Source organism: Pogoniulus pusillus, chromosome 25 (assembly GCF_015220805.1).
Source record: "Pogoniulus pusillus isolate bPogPus1 chromosome 25, bPogPus1.pri, whole genome shotgun sequence".
NCBI classification, from domain to species: domain Eukaryota; kingdom Metazoa; phylum Chordata; class Aves; order Piciformes; family Lybiidae; genus Pogoniulus; species Pogoniulus pusillus.
In genome coordinates this window covers 3,957,903-3,976,417 of record NC_087288.1, presented here as the reverse complement: position 1 = coordinate 3,976,417, position 18,515 = coordinate 3,957,903, and the positions used below count along the sequence as shown (strand labels likewise).

Sequence of the window (18,515 nt, the reverse complement as noted above, 5' to 3'; positions counted from 1 at the left end):
AGTGACTCCACCACCTCCCTGGGCAGCCCATTCCAATGCCAATCACTCTCTCTGACAACAACTTCCTCCTAACATCCAGCCTAGACCTCCCCTGCCACAACTGCAGACTGTGTCCCCTTGTTCTGTTGCTGGTTGTCTGGGAGAAGAGCCCAACCCCACCTGGCTACAGCCTCCCTTCAGGTAGTTGTAGACAGCAATGAGGTCTGCCCTGAGCCTCCTCTTCTGCAGGCTGCACCCCCCCAGCTCCCTCAGCCTCTCCTCACAGGGCTGTGCTCCAGGCCCCTCCCCAGCCTTGCTGCCCTTCTCCAAACACCTTCCAGCACCTCAACATCTCTCTTGAATTGAGGAGCCCAGAACTGGACAGAGCACTCAAGGTGTGGCCTGACCAGTGTTGAGTACAAGGGAACAATAACCTCCCTTGTCCTACTGGCCACACAGTTTCTGACACAGGCCAGGATGCCATTGGCTCTCTTGGCCACCTGGGCACAAGTCCCACCTCTGTGTGCATTTTTCATACTCTTCCTTCTCTTCTATGTCCTTTACATTTCAGTTTTTCTACATTCTACAATTTTTGGGGAAACAGCAATTGAAAAAGCAGAATTTGAGTTTGCCTTTCTGTTGTAAGTAGGTTTTTAAGAACAGCTAAATCCACCAACTTTACTCACCAGTGCCTCTGTACTGCTGGCTGCAGGGGGAAGAATTTTGGTGCTGAAATCCTTTTGATTCACACTGAGTGACACAAGAAACCTGATGTTTGCTGTTTAATCCACTTTATTTGTCTAAAGTGCTAATGAGAAAAATCATTTCAAGTTTAGTATTACCCAAGCTGGGAGAATATGGCATGTAGCTAAACACAGAAAAACATGCATGCAAGTCTTCAAGGTCCTCCTCCCTGATCACTTGCTGAGCAGATTAGTAAAATCAGGATGGGCTGGAAACCATTCATTAGTGTACAATCTTAAGTGAGCTCAACTCCTCATCATTGTTTGCTGAGTATACCTGAGCCTGAGGTCACCCTTACAGCTCTGTAGGTGTTAAAATCTGCAAGTAGTACTGTTTGAGGGCTACATTCATGGAGAAAGAGGGAGATAGAAAGGAAAAGCCTCACAGTGGCAATCAGCAGTAGACTTTTGTTAAAAAAAAAGAGCTTGTATTGGAAATCTGAAGTTGCAATAGGTGAGAACTTCCATACTTGCTCAATCTGCATACTGGGACAAAGAACAGACCTGCCCAAAGGCACTTCTATGCCTGCATGGACACTCTTGTTTTATAAGTACATATACAGACATATATATATATATAATTTATTTTATTGTGGTGCTTTGGGGCCAAAGGGTTACTTTATAGAGAGCTGAACAGACTTGCAGTCTCCATGAGAAAGAAAAGGAACATGGAGGTGAACTTTGCCTGGCTGCCACTCCGATGTACTTGCAGTTATAATGTTAATGAGACGAGGTGAACCAGAGGAAGAACAGTCCTGTGGGACTGGCATCTCCCAGCAGTCTGGTACAATGAGTAATCATTTCTGTCCTGCATTTAAGTAATCTAAGTCATTCGTTTCCTTAGTGTCTTTCATCAATCTTTCTTAAGCATTGTTGTCCACAGCAACTTCCAGAGGCCACACCTGCTTTTGCTACCCTGTGAAAATGTAAACAAGATAAAAAGGGACAATCTTTAAGAGCAGAAATATGCCTTGGTTCTGATGGATTTCTAGAATGCCCTTAATGTGCTTGCTTGGGAATATTCTTTTACACACACTTTCTCTATACATACATTACCTCTATATTTCTCTTACACAGATTATCTCTAATCTTCCTCTCTCATATGTTATCTCTAATCCACCCACAGCAATGTGATAGGAAAGCCGACAGCCCTTTACGAGGGACTAATTATCAGCTTGGCCTTGCACAGAAAGGAAGCTAACAGGAAAACATGATTTGTCAAGAAGAACTGTGCATGAAAAGTATAAAAGAGAGGAAACTGCACACAGGGATATTCAAAATGCAGACAGCTAAGAGGTGTAAATGGAGAAAGCTGGAGGGCCTGAGTGTTGGTGTTGGCTCTGTGACACCAGGCATAGCTAAGCTGAAGAAAGGTTGTGGAAAGGGTTGGCCTGTTACAGGAAAAGAGTAATGACAGCAGTTTGCCAGACAGAGATGAAAGAAGTCTGATCCTCAGTGGAAGGTGCTTCTACAGATGTGGTATGATACTATCTAAAGGAAGGAGTGTTTTGAAAGGTTTTTTTCATTTGTCCAAAGTTTGCCCTTCTCACGCTTGCCCACATCACCTGCTGTTCCTGCAACATCAGGCTATCCTCAAGCATCTCCTGTCACCAGGAGTGCAAAAGCAGCCATCTGCTCTGCCCTGGTGAGGCCACATCTGGAATACTGTGTCCAGTTCTGGGCCCTTTGGTTCAGGAAGGACCTCAGGGAACTGCTTGAAAAGAGTCCAGCACAGAGCCACAAAGATGCTGAAGGGAGGGGACCATCTCCCTTATGAGGGAAGGCTGAGGGAGCTGGGGCTCTTTAGCTTGGAGAAGAGGAGACTGAGAGGTGGCCTCATTAATGTATATAAAGATGTGAAGGGCAGTGCCAGAACAGAGTCAGGACAGAGGCAGGCTCTGCTCAGTGATGTTCAATGACAGGACAAGGAGCAATGACTGTGAGCTGGTGAAGGTTCCATGTAAGCATAAGGAAAAACTTTTTCACTGTAAGGGTAACAAATCACTGGAGCAGGCTGCCCAGAGGTTGTGGAGTCTCTTTCCCTGGAGACATTCAAAACCTGCCTGAAAGCATTCCCATGTGACTTACTCTAGGTGATCCTGCTCTGGCAGGGAGGTTGGACCTCTTTTTTTGTCCTTTCCAACCCCTAATGTTCTGTAGTTCTGTAAAGCATCCTGATGATGTCAAGGGATAAGGAGAAGAGCTCAGAAATCTTTGGTGGCACCAGTCTCTGGTCTGACAGGTGGAGAATGAGAAGGTCAGACTGGAGCTGCAGTGACAATGGTGCTTGCAGCAGACTCCTAAACAGCAGGAGACCACTCAGCAGCAGCTGCAATGATAAAAGTGCTGCTCCCAGCACAAGCGTCCTTCAGATCCTCAGCCATAGTTTAGGGGGTGAGCTGGCAGCATGTTCTTGGGCATCAGCTGAACAAACTGCAGCTAAAGCAGCCATTGGCACTTCCCTACCTCAGAAAGCTCTTTTTTAAAACAGGTGTAATATGAAGTGATACTTACTTGGTCTCTCTCCTGCCTAGTTCCAACTCTTTGCCTTCTCCTTTAGGGAGCAGGGGTGTGGATCTTTAGGATGAACTATAAACTTTTAAATTTGACCAACTGGGCTTTTTCTTCTGGTGGAAGAGGGGAGAACTCTGTGTAACCTTGGCACTGCTTCGACCTCTCTGTTGACCTAGGAGATGAGGTTGAAAATCCTGACATTTTTAGAGGTGCTAATCTCTGAACAATTTGTCTTGTACTCTAATCCTGTTTGTCGACAGCCCATTCTGCTGCTATAAAAGGCACTGGAAAGCTCCCATTGATTTTAATGGTTCAGAAACAGGCTTGTGGTGAGGACCACTGAGACAGTCCTGCAGGATGGATGGCAGAAACAGCCTGAAAGGCTTCAAAACTGGGAGAGCGGGGGGAGGAGGGAGTTTCTTTCACATGCGTAGGCTATGGTGTGTCGAATAGCAGAAAGGCTTTGTTGGAGCTCATCAAGGGAGAGCTGTGCAACTGCTTTGTGAATCATTTGATCACCTCCAGCGCCATCCCTCAGGCTGCAGACACTCTTTTACCCCACCACACAACGTGCAGTAAATACGTAGCCGGTGTCTGAGGGAAGCACTCTCAGAAAGCATCGCTACTATGTTTAGTCACATTTTATTGTGAGACTTCCTCGAAGTGAAGAGGGTTTTAAACTGACTCTTGCTTTCCTCGCTGCAGTTTTCTTTACCGCTTCTCAGTGCGCTGAAGCACTTCGTGTTTCCCTCAAAGGCAAGGCGAAGGATTCAGTCTGTCCTTCCTAAGCAGTGCCCTGCTAAATCTGGTTTTAGTTAAACTCTCTTTTTGAAGTGCATGGCCATAATTAGATCTGCTCAGAGGAGACGGCAGGACTGTGACCCCGGCTCTTTCCTCCGCGATGCCTTCCTCCAGCTTTTGCGTAAAACTGCCTCCTCTCTGCCTCCCCCATTGCAGCACCCCCAGCAAGGAATGCACTGGCAAGTCTCTCCGAGGTCTGTGATAATACATTCCTCTCGGCTTCGGTCATCCTGGCACCGAGATGCTCTTGGCTGCGCTGCTGGTGATGTAATTCTGGGCCCACATCACCTGCAAAGGAAACTGATCTGTGAGCAATAAAGCACACAGCCGTCCTGAAACAAAAATGGGAGCGCTGATGTTAGTAGGTGCTTAAAAATACCTCCACCTCCACCCCCTTTTTCCCCCTCCTCTTTTGTATTCCTGCTTTTACTACCAAAGCTCTCCTTCTCCCCTTTCCCACGAGACGGCAGCACCAAGCCTTTCACTGGCAAGTGTCTGACTTTTTGGTCCACTCCGTTTCATCCACTCAGGCAAGTGTAAAGGCTGGAAGGTGACGCAGCTTGGAGATTAGATTCTCTGTGTGCTACCTTTCCTCTTTGCATTTTCGACTTGATTTTTACAGAGGATGTAAAGAGGCTGGCAGGAAGACAACAAGGCAGAGCAGCCATCAGGGAACTAGTTTAGAGAACAAACAAATATGAAGCTGTGATGGTTTGGGTGTTCCCCGCACCCCCACTTTAGAAATCACCCAGACTAGACTCAGCTGGCTCTGGAAATACGAATGAAGCTTATATGTACAGCTGGCACAATACACAAGCAAATGTTTACAGTCTATACAGTTATATATACAGAAATAGACAAGGTAAAAGGTAATGCAGAAACACAGCAGCCCTCCCAGGAACCTGAGTCCCCAGGAGGGGCTCTCAACCACCCCTTCACCTTCCCCCTACCCCTCTCAACCTTACCCCAGTCCCAAGGAAGAATGGAGGTTTGGCCAAGAGGTTAAGAAGCAAAGTGGCTTAGCCCAAATGGAGGGTGAGGTTAGAGAGATGCAGTTCAGCCAGCAGCCGGAGCGAGAGTGATTATCTAATGGTTTTGTTTCTTGTTCCTATACATCTCAGCAAGCCTGTGAGTGAAGTAGACATCACCACTGCTTTCTTCCCACAGCCTGTAATCTAGTTCTTCTCACCAGAACATTCTAGCCTGCTTCAAACTAGCACAGAAGCATTCAGGGCTAAAAAATCTCTGTGATTTACCAGCATAAGGCCAAATTCTGTGGTAGGAATAAACCCATACAGAGATATTGGGATGAAGTGTATGATGCAGTCACACAGCACAGATTTTGCCCTGTGACTGTGCAATATGTTGGTGACTCCTTTGAAGTCTAAAAGTCTGAAAATTAAGTTATTTTACTGGGTTTTAAAAATTATTATTATTATTATTGATTTTTATTCTGCAATATTTCTTAGCCATATTTGTACTCTGACTATTTCATTTTCATTCTCATGCAACTATTGTTTCTGTGTCCTGATTTCCAAACTGTGACCCCAAAAAGGGAAAGTCAGCCCGAGGGGACTGTGGGAATTCACCACTGCCCAAAGTAGTTACTCATTTTACCACACATTGCTGACTGTAGTAGAGCACTGAGTCATCCTCTGTCTACTCTGCAGCGAGTCTATCTCTACACTTTGTAGAAGACAAGAGCACCAGTCCAGCTTTTCATCTTTTTCTTTTAGGCTGACCTGCTATTTGTATAGTTTGGAGAGGCTGGCTGTGTTCTGGCAAGGTAATATATTCACAGGATCACAGATCACAAATTCTGTGGTAGTCTATTAAAAGAAATAAATTAACCCCCTTGGCAATGCCAAACACCATTTCTGCACAGTTAAGTCAATCTGAAGGCCATCCATTCTGCAGGTCCTGTTTTACAGCTCTAGCTGACTGCAAGGCAGTGACTGCTCAAAGTTTAACTAATGAATCTGCTCTCAGGTTCCAACAAAATGGCTCCAGAGGTAATTTAAAAAGGAGAGAACAAACAGACTCATCGGGCTGTGGAGAAACAATATGAAAGTATTGCAAGTCTTGCACAATACAAGGCTTGCCATGAGCTGGGACTTGATCCAAATCCATCTCTTCACACTTGGATAGTCCTCAAAACTGTCCAGTCTTTCAGTCACTTCCAGGATTATATAAAATGGCATCATGTGTTGTTCCAGCTATTCTTCCAATGTTATTCCTAAGTAGGCATCAGCTTCACAGCCCTTGAGAGAGAATTATTCTACAAAACTATATGTAGTTCATTATTCCTAGCAGGTTTGCTCGCTACAATCATCAATTCAAATGCTTCCAGGGTCAGACAGGGGGGAAAAAATTACTTCATTCAGAATCTACTCACGAACCCAAACTCTATCCAGGGTGCAATAGGTAACAATTTTAACATTTAAAGGGCCTTTGGCATGTTTCAGAGTTATTACAGTACTGAAATAAATAGAAGTTCACAGCTCTACCAAGGCAATCTTTTTAAGTTGTCATATTTTTGAGGCAAAGAAAACAAGAAATGCATCAGGGTCATGTAGGGAAAATTACTTCCATGTTCAAAACTATCAGCATCAGGTTTCAGTTGAAGTGCCAGGTTTCAGAGAATTTCTATAAAAATTAGATGGCACTTCTTTACAGGGATAAATAAATGCTAGCAGGCACCCAAGCTTCAACATCTTGGCTTTACATTGCAATAGAGGTTTACCTGTGCAGAGATCAAAGAATCACAGAATGGCAGAGGTTGGAAGGGACCTCCAGAGATCACTGAGTCCAACCCTCCTGCCAAAGCAGGATCCTCTAGGGTGGTCTGCACAGGAATGCATCCAGGTGGGGTTTGAAAGCCTCCAGAGGAGACTCCACAACCTCTCTGGGCAGCCTGCTCCAGTGCCCTGTTACCCTCACTGTAAAGAAGTTTCTCCTCACATTGAGATGAGACCTTCTATGTTCAAGTCTGTATCCATTGTTCTTTGTCCTGTTACTGCACATCACCAAAAAGAGATTGCCCTTGACACCCACCTCTCAGACATTTGTAGGCATTGATCAGATCCCCCTCAGTCTTCTCAAGACTAAACAGCCCCAGGTTTTTCAGTCTCTCTTCATAGAGGAGACGTTCAAATCAGCCTTGTGGCTCTCCATTGGACTCTCTCCAGCAAATCCCTGGCTCTCTTGAAGTAGGGAGCCTAAAATTGGACACAGTATTCCAGCTGTGGTCTCACCAGGGCAGAGGAGATTGGGAGAAGAACATCCCTAGACCTGCTGAACACACTTTTTTCTTGATACACCCCAGGATACCATTTTCCCTCTTGGCCACAAGGGCACATTGCTGTACATATTGATTAGCCAAGTATTTGACTTACTATTCTGATCAATGTCCTACACAGTCAGATAACTTCCACTAAGCTGACTGGAGAACTTCAAGATATCATCTGACTTGGTGAGGTTATTCTGACTCAGTGAGCCTGTATAGAAGCTTTCCTAACCCCAAGCTGTTGTAATGCTTTTTTGCATCTTCTGTACAAAAAAGGGTGGTAAGTTCCTGCAGCATCTCCTCCAGCAGTGGAGGATACCAGTAATGAGGTTTATGTCTGCATCTTTCCAGTTTCCATTTCTTTTTAAGGATTCTATGTGATGGAGAGGGTCCAGAGGAGAGACACAAAAATTATCAGGGGGCTGGAGCACCTCTGCTACAGGGACAGACTGAGGGAGCTGGAGTTGTTCAGCCTGGAGAAGAGAAGGCTCTGGGGAGACCTAATAGTGGCCTTCCAGCACCTGAGGGTGGCCTGCAAGAAGGCTGGAGAGAGACTGTTTACAAAGGCCTGTAGGGATGAGGGGCAAGGGCTTCAAACTAGAGAAGAGTAGATTTAGATTGGATGAGCAGCCTGACCTAGTTGAGGATGTTTCTGCTGACTGCATGGGGTTTGGACTAAATGACCTTTGGAGGTCAATACCTCGGTATTCAAATTCCTCCAGACACAGAAATTCACCGGGACAGATCTCTCCATCTTCTTCAAAGCAACAGATAGAAACTGGAGCTCAAGAGTTCCACCTCAACACGAGGAAAAACTTCTCCTGTGTGACCTGCCCTAGGTGATACTACTTTGGCAGAGGAATTGGACTTAATGATCTCCAGAGGTCCCTTCCAATCCCTACTATTTTATGATTCTATGATTTTTCACTTGTTAGTTTGATGAATGGTGCCAAGATATGATCCTCTCTAGCTGTTAGTTTTCTTAAAATGACAAAGATGGAAATGAAATAATTTATTCAAGATGAGCAAAGATTTGACTGAAAGCCACATGAAACTTCTTTTCTTTTTCCACTGGAAAGAACCATAAAGCTTTTAAGTAAAGCTTTTACTATTTTATTTTTTTCTTCTTCAAAAATTATTGATTTTTTTTTTTTTTTTGTTGTTCAGCTCTGGAACTGAATAAAATCAGTTACTCACAGCTTAGAAACTGTGTGGGTACTCATAAGTTACCCCATTGCTAATGTTAGGGAATGATTAATAGTAACGTAGCTGAATATGTAATGCCCTAATGCGCAAAGATAAAGAAATGAGCAGAAAATGAGGCTAAATTATAGCAGAGTGACAGCAATGCTTTTCTGATGATGGCAATTATGTCATGGGTGAAAAAGTATCTCCTGGTGACAAGTCTATATATCACTAGCTGAAAGCTCCTGTAGGGTTCCATTTAAAATGTTTATTTTCCAAGGCAGTGGAAAGGGACAGAGGTATTCTCTTTCGTCATTTAAATGTCAGGCTTCCCCTAGATGACTTCACTGCTTCTCAAATGATGCACAGCTTTCAACATTTTTTCATTTTGCAAATTACTGGCTGGAGACAGCCCTGCTTGCCAAAAATGGTAGGAGCAAAGCAGTGTCCTGACTGGTGAAAGGCAGGTGGGTGGTGTGGAGGGATAGGGCGTTGCTGCTTGCAGTTGTGTTGCACAGCTCATGCTTTGTGGACACTGCTTGGCCTACTATGGAGAATCATAGAACCATAGAATTGATTTGGATGGGAGAGACCTTTAAGATCATCAAGTCCAACCCTCAACCTAAGAGCATCATGGCCATTAAACCATGTCCTGAAGTGCTCTGTCCACATGTTTTTTGAACACCTTCAGGGGTGGTGACTCCAACACCTCCCTGGGCAGCCTGTTCCAGTGCCTGACCACTCTTGCAGGAAAGAAATTTTTCCTTTAAGACCTTTAAGATCATCAAGTCCAACCCTCAACCTAAGAGCATCATGGCCATTAAACCACGTCCTGAAGTGTTCTGTCTACATGTTTTTTGAACACTTTCAAGGGGTGGTGACTCCATCACCTCCCTGGGCAGCCTGTTCCAGTGCCTGACCACTCTTGCAGGAAAGAATTTTTTTCCTAATACCCAACCTGAACCTCCCCTGGCACTGTTTCAAGCCATTTCCTCTCATTCTATCACCTGATACTAAGGAGAAGAGACAGACTCCCACCTCACTCCAAGCTCTTTTCAGGGAGTCATAGAGAGCAATGAGCTCTCCCCTCAGCCTCCTCTTTTCTAGACTAAACAATCCCAGCTCCCTCAGCCACTACTCATAAGAACTATGGAGAACAGGGAGAAATGATGTCCTGGTTTGACTGGCTCATGCCCTTACTCAACAGATGAAGTGCTCTTGGTCCACCTTGGCTTGGGTGGCAAGCCCTGCTGCTTTATGCCCATCATTAACACGCAGGATGCTGGACCAGCTCATTTCAACTACACTGTCACCTAGAAAGGTTGGACCTGGCATTCTGTCATTTATTACTTTATTATTTAAACATAATTTCTACAGCCAAACAATGCCTTTGTATTTTGAATTCTTTGTGGTCAGTATTGCTTGTTGATTCTACCAAGCAGGTTTGTAAACTTTCCCAAACTGATTTTAACAGGCAACCAGCAAGAGAACAAGGGGATACAGTCTCAAATTGTGCCAGGGGAGGTCCAGGCTGGATGTTAGGAGGAAGTTCTTCATAAAGAGAGTGATTGGCATTGGAATGGGCTGCCCAGGGAGGTGGTGGAGTCACTGTCCCTAGAGGTGTTGAAGCAAAGCCTGGATGAGGCACTTATTGCCATGGTTTAGTTGATTGGACAGGGCAGGGTGCTAGGTTGGACTGGATGGTCTTGGAGGTCTCTTCCAACCTGGTTGATTCTATGATTCTATGATTTTGCCTCTCTTTTTGTGTGAGGCATCATTTGCACTTATGTCACTATAACATTTTAAACAAGTGATAGTTACTCATAAGTGAGGATGCTCAGTGGAAGTGAAGAGCTGACAACCAAACACTTGATTAGAAAACAACAAAACTAGGATGAATACGTCCTGCAGTTATTTGGAAGGTGACACAGACATGGTAGAAAGAAATTCTGAAGCAAGCAGAGGCAGGAAATCACTTTCTAATTCACAGCTACCATAGGAAGCTGGCCTAGTGTCTTCTTTCATGCACTCTGTTTCGGTACATGAGCTTTTATTGTCCTTTAACCATCCAAATGCTGGGCACACTTGTGGTCAGCACATCACCTTGGAAAGTGCAGACTGGAATTATTTCAGACTGAGGAGAGAAATAAAACCAGGTATGCAGCTCCCTGGACAAGAGACACAGCACAACTCACAAGCATTGACTCTTGCTCTCAAACTGCCTTGCTGTTGTGAGCTTTTCCATGCTTGACAAGCACAGTGCATGCAATTACATGAAGGATGCTACTTCCTAAATCCAGATTTGAAACTTTCAAATTCTTTTTTTTTTTTTTCAAATCATTATTCCTTTTTTGAACATTTTCCCATGTCTTAGATCCTGCCATGGTAATTCCAGTCACCCTCACTTGGATTGTTTGATGCTGAAACAAAGCAGCGATTCTTTGGAGTCTGTTTTCTCTCATTGTCCTTGACCAATTGTTTTATTCACTCTATTAAATACATTATTTCCATGGTGCATCCACTAGGAAGCAGTGAGGTGGAAAACCTTTAGTTTTAGAAGTAGGACACAGGAGCCTTTCAGTCCTGCTGGATCATCTTGTGTTGAGGAGGAATCAGTGAGAAGAAGCACAAAAGAAAAGCCCACAACATCCTGGCAGGGGAAATGATTGTCTCCCTGGATTCAGCACTGGTGAGATCACACCTTGAGTACTGGGTTTGGTTTTGGGGACATCACTACATGAAAGACAATGAGGTGCTAGAATGGGTCTAGAGAAAGCCAATGAGGATGAAGGGTCTGGAAAACAGGTCTTGTGAAGAGCAGCTGAGAGAAGTGGGGGTGTTTAGTCTAGAGAAAAGAAAACTGAGAGAAGACCTTCTTGCTCTCTACAATTGACTGAGGGGAGACCTTCTTGCTCTCTACAACTTCCTCAAAGGAGGTTGTAGTGAGGTGAGTGTCCCTCTTCTTCCCAGTAACAAGGAATAGGATGAGAAGAAATGGCTGCAAACTGCACCAGGGAGGGTTTAGGATGGATATTAGAAGACATTTCTTCACTGAAAGGGTTCTTAAACACTGGAACAGGCTCCCCAGAGAGGTGGCTGAATTCTCATCCCTCAAAGTGCTTAAAATACACACAGATGTGGTGCTGAGGGCATGGTTTACCACCAGCTGTGGCAGAGTTAGATTATGGTTGGACTTAATGATCTTAATGTCCATTTCCAAACAAAACACTTGACTCTAAAGAAACAGAGCAACAAGGAAAGAAATGAACTGAGAAGGAAATGAAAGGTAAAGGATGAGGAATAGCAAAGAGGCAGGTTTAGGACCAGGGGTGGCAGCCACAAGACAAATAATATGGGATGTGAGTCTGGATTAAGAGATGAATGAGAACAGAGGGAGTGGTGATAGGAACTAACTGCTGATGAAAACAGAGTACTGTAGAGTCTCAGAGATGGATGGTGGAAGGAAGAAGCATGATGAAGAGATGAGGACAGAAGAGAGACTGAGATGGAAGCAGAAGACATAAAGAGAAATACAGCAAAAATTAAGCAGAAGGCATCATATTGCTGATGCTGTGTGATGCAGTATAGCACAGGCAGCAGGACTTAGCACAGCTTGTTTGCACCAACAGATGACACACTTCAGGAGAAAGGGTAATTCTGCCTTGATTTTCAGTTTCCATTAAGGGAATATCCAGCACTGGTTTTATGAGTTACTTATTGTCATGCTTAAAAATACAGTGCTTCCCTCCAGATGGAGCATTTCTGCTCTATAAATCAACACCTGGAGTAGTCAGGTGAGTGGGAGCACAGCAGAAAGGGCAACAACAGAGAGCCAGATGCCAGCAGAACAAAAGCAACACATGGGTGAAAATCAGCCAGCCTTAATTCATGGTCCACAAACAGCTTGAGCAAAAGAGGCCAAGGCACTGCCAGAAAATTGAAGTCTCTGCTGGTAGGCTGAGAACTGCCATGGCTCTCCCTGCTCTCAAAGCCTCAAGCCCACTCTTCCCTGTCATGCACCTAGAACACCTAGAACATCAGAAGTACTTTAGAAGAACAAAGATGGAGACCAGTGCAGGTAAAGATGGCTTAGTGAGGTGCTCTGATGAAGCAGAGGTATGTGAAGGAGCCAACTCCTAAGATGCTGTTGGTGCTCATTCACAAAATAATCACAGAATCATAGAACAGTAGGGGTTGGATGGGACCTTGAGATCATCAAGTCCATCCCCACTGCCAAAGCAGGATCACCTAGGGCAGGCCACACAGGAATGTGTCAAGATGGGTCCCTCTCTGGGGAGGCTGTTCCAGTGCTCCAGCACCCTCACAGTAAAGTTTTTCCTCATGTTGGGATGGAACTTCCTGTATTCCAGCTTGTGTCCTTTGCCCTTCATCTTATCAAAGAGCACCAGCAAAAAGATAATGGCCCCCTCTTGACACCCAGCCTTCAGATTTCTGGAAACATTGATCAAACTCTCTCTCAGTCTTCTCCTGACTAAATAGCCCCAGGTCTCTCTCAGCCTCTCCTCATCAGACAGATGATGTTCCAGTCCCTTCATCATCCTTCTAGCCTCCTTTCTATAGTATATCCCTGTCCACTCTTGAACTGAGTGACCTAGAACTGGACACAATACTCCAGACGTAGTCTCACCAGGACAGAGTAGAGGAGCAGAACCCCTGACCACAGTCTTCTTAACGCACCCCAGGAAACCATTTGCCTTCTTGGCCACAAGGGTACATTGCTGTCCCATGGATAACTTCCTGTCCACCAGGACTCCAAGGTCTTTCTCCACGGAGCTGCTTTCCATCAGCTCAACTCCTAATCTGTACTAGTGCACGGCATTGTTCCTCCCTGGGTGCAAGACTCTACATTATTCTTGTTGAATAAGTGTATAGAAATAATGACCAAATCAGCCTATAAAACAGGATTCTTGACACAGACAGGTCCTGCTTCAACTGTAAACACTTTTACTTGGAGGGTCCCAGCAGTACTGCAGATACTAAGCTTTCTCAGATATCAAAAGGACACACACAAGTGTTCAGAAAGCAGAAACCCAGGAGAGATGGCGGGGAGGGGGGGAGGGAGGAATTACAAAAAGAGAAGAAAAACAAAGCCAGAAATTCTTTTGTTAAACTTTGGAATCATTCTTTCATAAAAGGCAGCATATCCTAACAGGGCAATTTTCATACTGCAAAAAGAATTTCCAACCTGGGCAGCATGACTTCTTGAGAAAGATCTGAGGAGCAATAAAAGAGCCTGCGTGCAAACGTGCGTGCGTGCGTGTGCGTGCACAGTGTCTTTGACAGCTGCAGGGAACAACCTGTTTTAAATAAGAACAAAGGTGAACAAAGCCAGTTGTCAGCACAGCTCACCAAGTGAGGGGTTTTAGTGTGCATGACGTAGGCCATATAAAATGTTTTGCCTGAGATAGAACAGCACCCAGTCCAACGTGAAACATGTTGGATTTGGGTTGGTTTTTTCCCTCAAGCTTTTCCTACAAAAACATGTTTCAAGAATTCCCCCTGTTTATCTTCATTATTTATTCATCTCCAAAAAGGCCCAGTGGATCACCTCATTCACCTTCATCAGCAAATTAAAATCAGCTTCTTTCCTCCCTCAATATCCACATTCTTTCAGTTGCCACAAAATTCATTAATATCTGCTATGCAACAGAAAGTGGAGGACAGATCTGATGAGTATGTTTTACTCAAAGAAGGAAGATGTTAAGGAAAAAAAATCATAGATTCACAGAATGGTTTGGGTTGGAAAGAATCTTGAAGATCATCTGGTTCCAAGTCTCATTGCCATGGTCAGGGAAACCTTTCACCAGACCAGATTGCTCAAGGCCTCATCCAGTCCAGCCTTGAACACCTCCAGGAAGGAAGCATCCATGATAACCCTGGGCAACCAGTTCCAATGTCCCACCATCTTTACTGTAAAGAATTTCTTCCTAATAATGATGGAAGATTCCTTCTAAATGATTATGGAAGATTGTCAGTTCCTTGAATGTTTCATCAACAACAACAAAAAGTCGGGCAAGCATCGCAGCACAGAGAATGATTGGCATTGGAATGGGCTGCCCAGGGAGGTGGTGGAGTTGCCGTCCCTGGAGGTGTTGAAGCAAAGCCTGGATGAGGCACTTAGTGCCATGATCTGGTTGGTTGGCTAGGGCTGGGTGCTAGGTTGGGCTGGATGAGCTTGGAGCTCTCTTCTAACCTGTTTGATTCTATGATTCTATGGAAATAAACCCCAATTCAGAATCATAGAATGGTCTGGATTGGAAGGGAGCCCCAAAGGTCATCTAGTCCAACCCCCTCTGCAGTAAGCAGGGACATCCTCTACTAGATCAGGTTGCCCAGAACCTTGTCCAGCCTTAGGAAAAGCTCTGTTTTTGCACAAACAAAAATGTTTGGGCTTTGGTAAAGGTGTGAAAGAACTCTGAGAGAGCTGCAAGTGCTGCCTTTATTCCTAGTGTTTTGTATGTTTCTGCACTGAAGACAAAGAGCCTACAGAGAGCAGGGCGTTCTGCTGGAAAGGTTACAGAACTCTGTTTACAGAGAATTTTATAACCAGACAGTCATTTGTTACAAGTCTCCAAGATCCACAAGAGGAATCCATTGCTGAGCAGAGTTTAGGGAATTCTTTCTAAAGATAGCAACTTATCAAGGAAAGCACATCATTAAGTAGTTAGAGCAATTCCATCTTCTGCTTCCCAGTTAGTCTCCTCTAAAGCAGACAACTGTGCCAGGTGCACAGTACAATTGCTGACTTGCAGAGGTCCTCTACTTTTATTTCTTGGCATTTTTCTTATCTGATCTCAAAATGTTGCATTTGTAGCTCTCCTCAGGAACACATTTCTTGGACTTCTTCATCCCAATGAAGACATAAACAAAAATATTAGATTTTCAAAGTTAGATTTTCCCAGCCTTTGATGTGACTTAGAAGGGAAGGTACTCAAGAAATAACAAGATTTGGAGTTCCTCTATATTTTAATATATCATTTGATTGCTCTGCACAAGAAAAGTTCTAAAGGTTAAAGACCCTTTTGCCAATAGCCTTGACATGCTATGTCATGTCCTCTACCCAACTCTGACACTGCCACAGTGGTGTGTAGCTGGAGTAGATGGACTGGTGATATATCACAGTTTCAGTATGAGGCCTGGTGGTGGTACAGACATGGCTGTGCAGACTATGAAAACACAGATGAGGGAAGCTGTGTCACTTGCAGCTCCAGCCTGGTCCAAGCATAGCATCACAAACAGAGCAGCTAAGAGACAACATCCATGAGGGCTGCCATTTGGAGAGGGATGTGGGTTGGAAATAGAGCACAGAGGTAGGGAGGAGCCTGAGACAGAGACAAGCTGTGCAACAAACTCGGAGCCTGAAATCAGCTGGGATGGGGTATGTGACCAGATACCCTCCTACAGAGCCAGCAGCAGCAGTGGGGCACAGCCTTGTGCTCAGCTGCTGATCACAGTCAAACGTGCCTGTCAGCAGATAGTTCAGAAACATGCTTGCAAAGTGCTCTCTGCCTGGAGGCTGACAACCTGCTATTGCTATCAATTATTTTGTTACCTCAGAAGGCAGACTAATGGCTTTAAATGCTTCTGACAGTCTCCTGAAGTGCCAGCGTAATGCCACATCATTACATTTTGACGGGTATCTATTTTAGTGCTTGCCACTGCGAGTGGAATTTCCTCTTTTTAAAGACTGTGTAGCTCTACCAGACAAGTTAATTAAGATTGCCAAGGACCCAATAAGAAGACTAAGCACAACATCTGTCTGCTTGATCCATATGGTCATTTGTGATTGCATAATCATAGAATCACAGAATGGTAGAGGTTGGAAGTGACCTCTGGAACTCATCAAGTTCAACCTCGCTGCCAAAGCAGGATCACCTAGGTCAGGTCACACAGGAACACATCCGGGCCAGTCTTGAAAGTCTCTAGAGAAGGAGGTTCTACAACCTCTCTGGGCAGCCTGTTCCAGGGCTCTGGCACCCTCACAATACACTTTTTGCTCATGTTGAAGTGGAAATTCCTGTGTTCCCTTCATTGTGCCTCATCCCCTCACAGGACACCACTGAAAAAAGCCTGCCCCCTCCTTCTTGATGCCCACCCTTCAGATATTTGTAAAGATATCTTTTCAGTCTTCTCTTTTCCAGGCTGAGGAACCCCAGGTCACTCAGTTTCACACAGGAACCTTTCCTCTGGCAAAGGAAAAACAGAAACATTGAAATGCATCAGCTCTGCACAGAGCAGGCAATGATTTCTCTGTAGAAACCCAACTTCATCTCCTGTAAAGCATTCATTAAATGAGGCAGGAGACTATAAAAAGGGAAAGAATGATTAAGGCTGGTGCATGTTTCCTCAGGAAAATGTGACTCTATCTCTGTTGTGTCTGTGGGACGGATTCCCCACGCGGTGCTAGTCACACCATGTGCAGCACATTTACATGGATTGTGAAGGGTTTTCATTCCCAAGACTGATTCCCGTTTTGGGGAGTTTGTTAGAGGTCTGGGCTTTGTTGTGCAGAAGCCTGGAGCATGGCTCCTGTGTTGGAGACAAACGGGGCTGCGATCCAAGCAGAGGCAGCACCCACTCTCTAGCGCTCTGAAAACCACATCCTGGGTACCCTGCAGCAGGTGTCCCAATCAAACCCCTGCTCTCTTTGTGCTTCCACCTCCTAGCCAGAAACGAGTAGTTCTGCTCTCCGAGGAGTGTGTGCTAAGCAGGGCATTGAACAGAGCCTAAAATCAATCATTCTGCACCTGCTTTTCAGATGACAAAGGTCCAGCCTGCATGCCAAATGAGTAGAGGGTCCTTAGGAAAAATAATGAAAGAACACAGAAGCAGAGTTTCCCCAAAATGTAAACACCTACAGGACCATTTTTGTAGATAATGATATTTGACGTGACATGCCTTTAGCGGCTGAGGAGATTGCACGCTTCTGAACAGGAAGGTGGAGAGGAAAAGGAAGAGGAAAGAAACGGTGAAGAAGGGGAAGCAGAAAGGCAAGAGTAGCTTCTAATCCCCTTGTAACGACCGAAAAGGTGACTGAGCAATTTAGGAAATCATTAGGCAAACAGAAGGAAATCCTAAATTCTTTTCTGTTGTTTGGGAACAAAAGAGCTGATTTAGGACTTCTTTAATGCTGGTAGAATGGTGCGTTTCAAACCTCATGCAGACTCAGCCTTGCTACTGCACATTCATTTTCAAAACTAAATCTTCTTCACGCCTTTGCCAACTGCTTTTAAGAGCAGCGAGTGCTCACCACCAGCAGCACTGTCGCTTCAAACGCCGGCACAGCGAAAGAACATCCAGATGAACATTTTCATCAGGCAGCGGCATGAATTCGGAAGCATCGCTTTTGCGCATCCTACTTCAGTTAAGCGCAAACTGTTCCCAGGGACTTTCTGCGATCAAATGACGCTTTTTTAATCGCTAACCTATAAACCGTGAGCCCGGGGAGGGTGGGGAGAGGGTGTCAATCATGAACTCCGGGAAAGTGATGCTACGGAAAACGCTGACTTGGGAGAGCCACCGGCTCCCTCCAGCCCTTCCCACCCCTCCTGCCCTTCCCACCCCTCCTGCCCTTCCCACCCCTCCTGCCCTTCCCACCCCTCCTGCCCCGCCGCGGCGGCTCCACCCCCTCCCCTTGCCCCGGGCGGCCGCGCACAATGCCGCGGCCCTGGCCGCTGTCCCCGCCCGGTCCCCCAGGTCCCGGCCCGGCCCCGTCGGCGGGACGCAGCCGTCACCTGGCAGCGGCCCGAGGGCGCCTTCCCCCGGCGGCGGGGCCGGGCCGGGCTGAGCCGTGCTGCGGAGTCCGCCGTGTTCCTTGCATATTGGGTAGCTTTCCACTTTGAAAAAGGCTAATTATAAGGTAAGATAATGAGATTTTGTTCCAGCTGTGCTACTTGTTGTGGTACATGCGCACTGCCGGTTAACCGAGCCTACTGGGCATACGCGGCGAGGCCGGCGGGAGGCTGGAGCGGGCTCTGCGATGCCCA

At 45.5% G+C, this 18,515-nt stretch overlaps 1 protein-coding gene and 1 long non-coding RNA gene across 7 annotated transcripts in view; one reads left to right on the top strand and one right to left on the bottom strand.

Annotated features, from left to right (window-relative positions):
* FILIP1 (filamin A interacting protein 1) overlaps positions 1–18,515 on the top strand; it is a 121,053-nt gene that overhangs the window by 73,193 nt on the left and 29,345 nt on the right. The window contains exon 1 of one of the 6 annotated variants that reach the window (XM_064164227.1): positions 18,303–18,388. The exons of the other annotated variants lie outside the window; for them this stretch is intronic. The gene's annotated coding sequence lies outside the window, so the exon portion shown is untranslated. Of the gene's footprint in view, positions 1–18,302; positions 18,389–18,515 lie in introns of those variants that run through there. 6 annotated transcript variants of the gene reach the window in all.
* LOC135186507 (uncharacterized) lies at positions 17,380–18,352 on the bottom strand. The gene is made up of 2 exons (XR_010306985.1): positions 18,264–18,352; positions 17,380–17,921 (listed from the first exon to the last, which is right to left on the bottom strand). It is a non-coding gene; the product is annotated as an uncharacterized LOC135186507 (long non-coding RNA).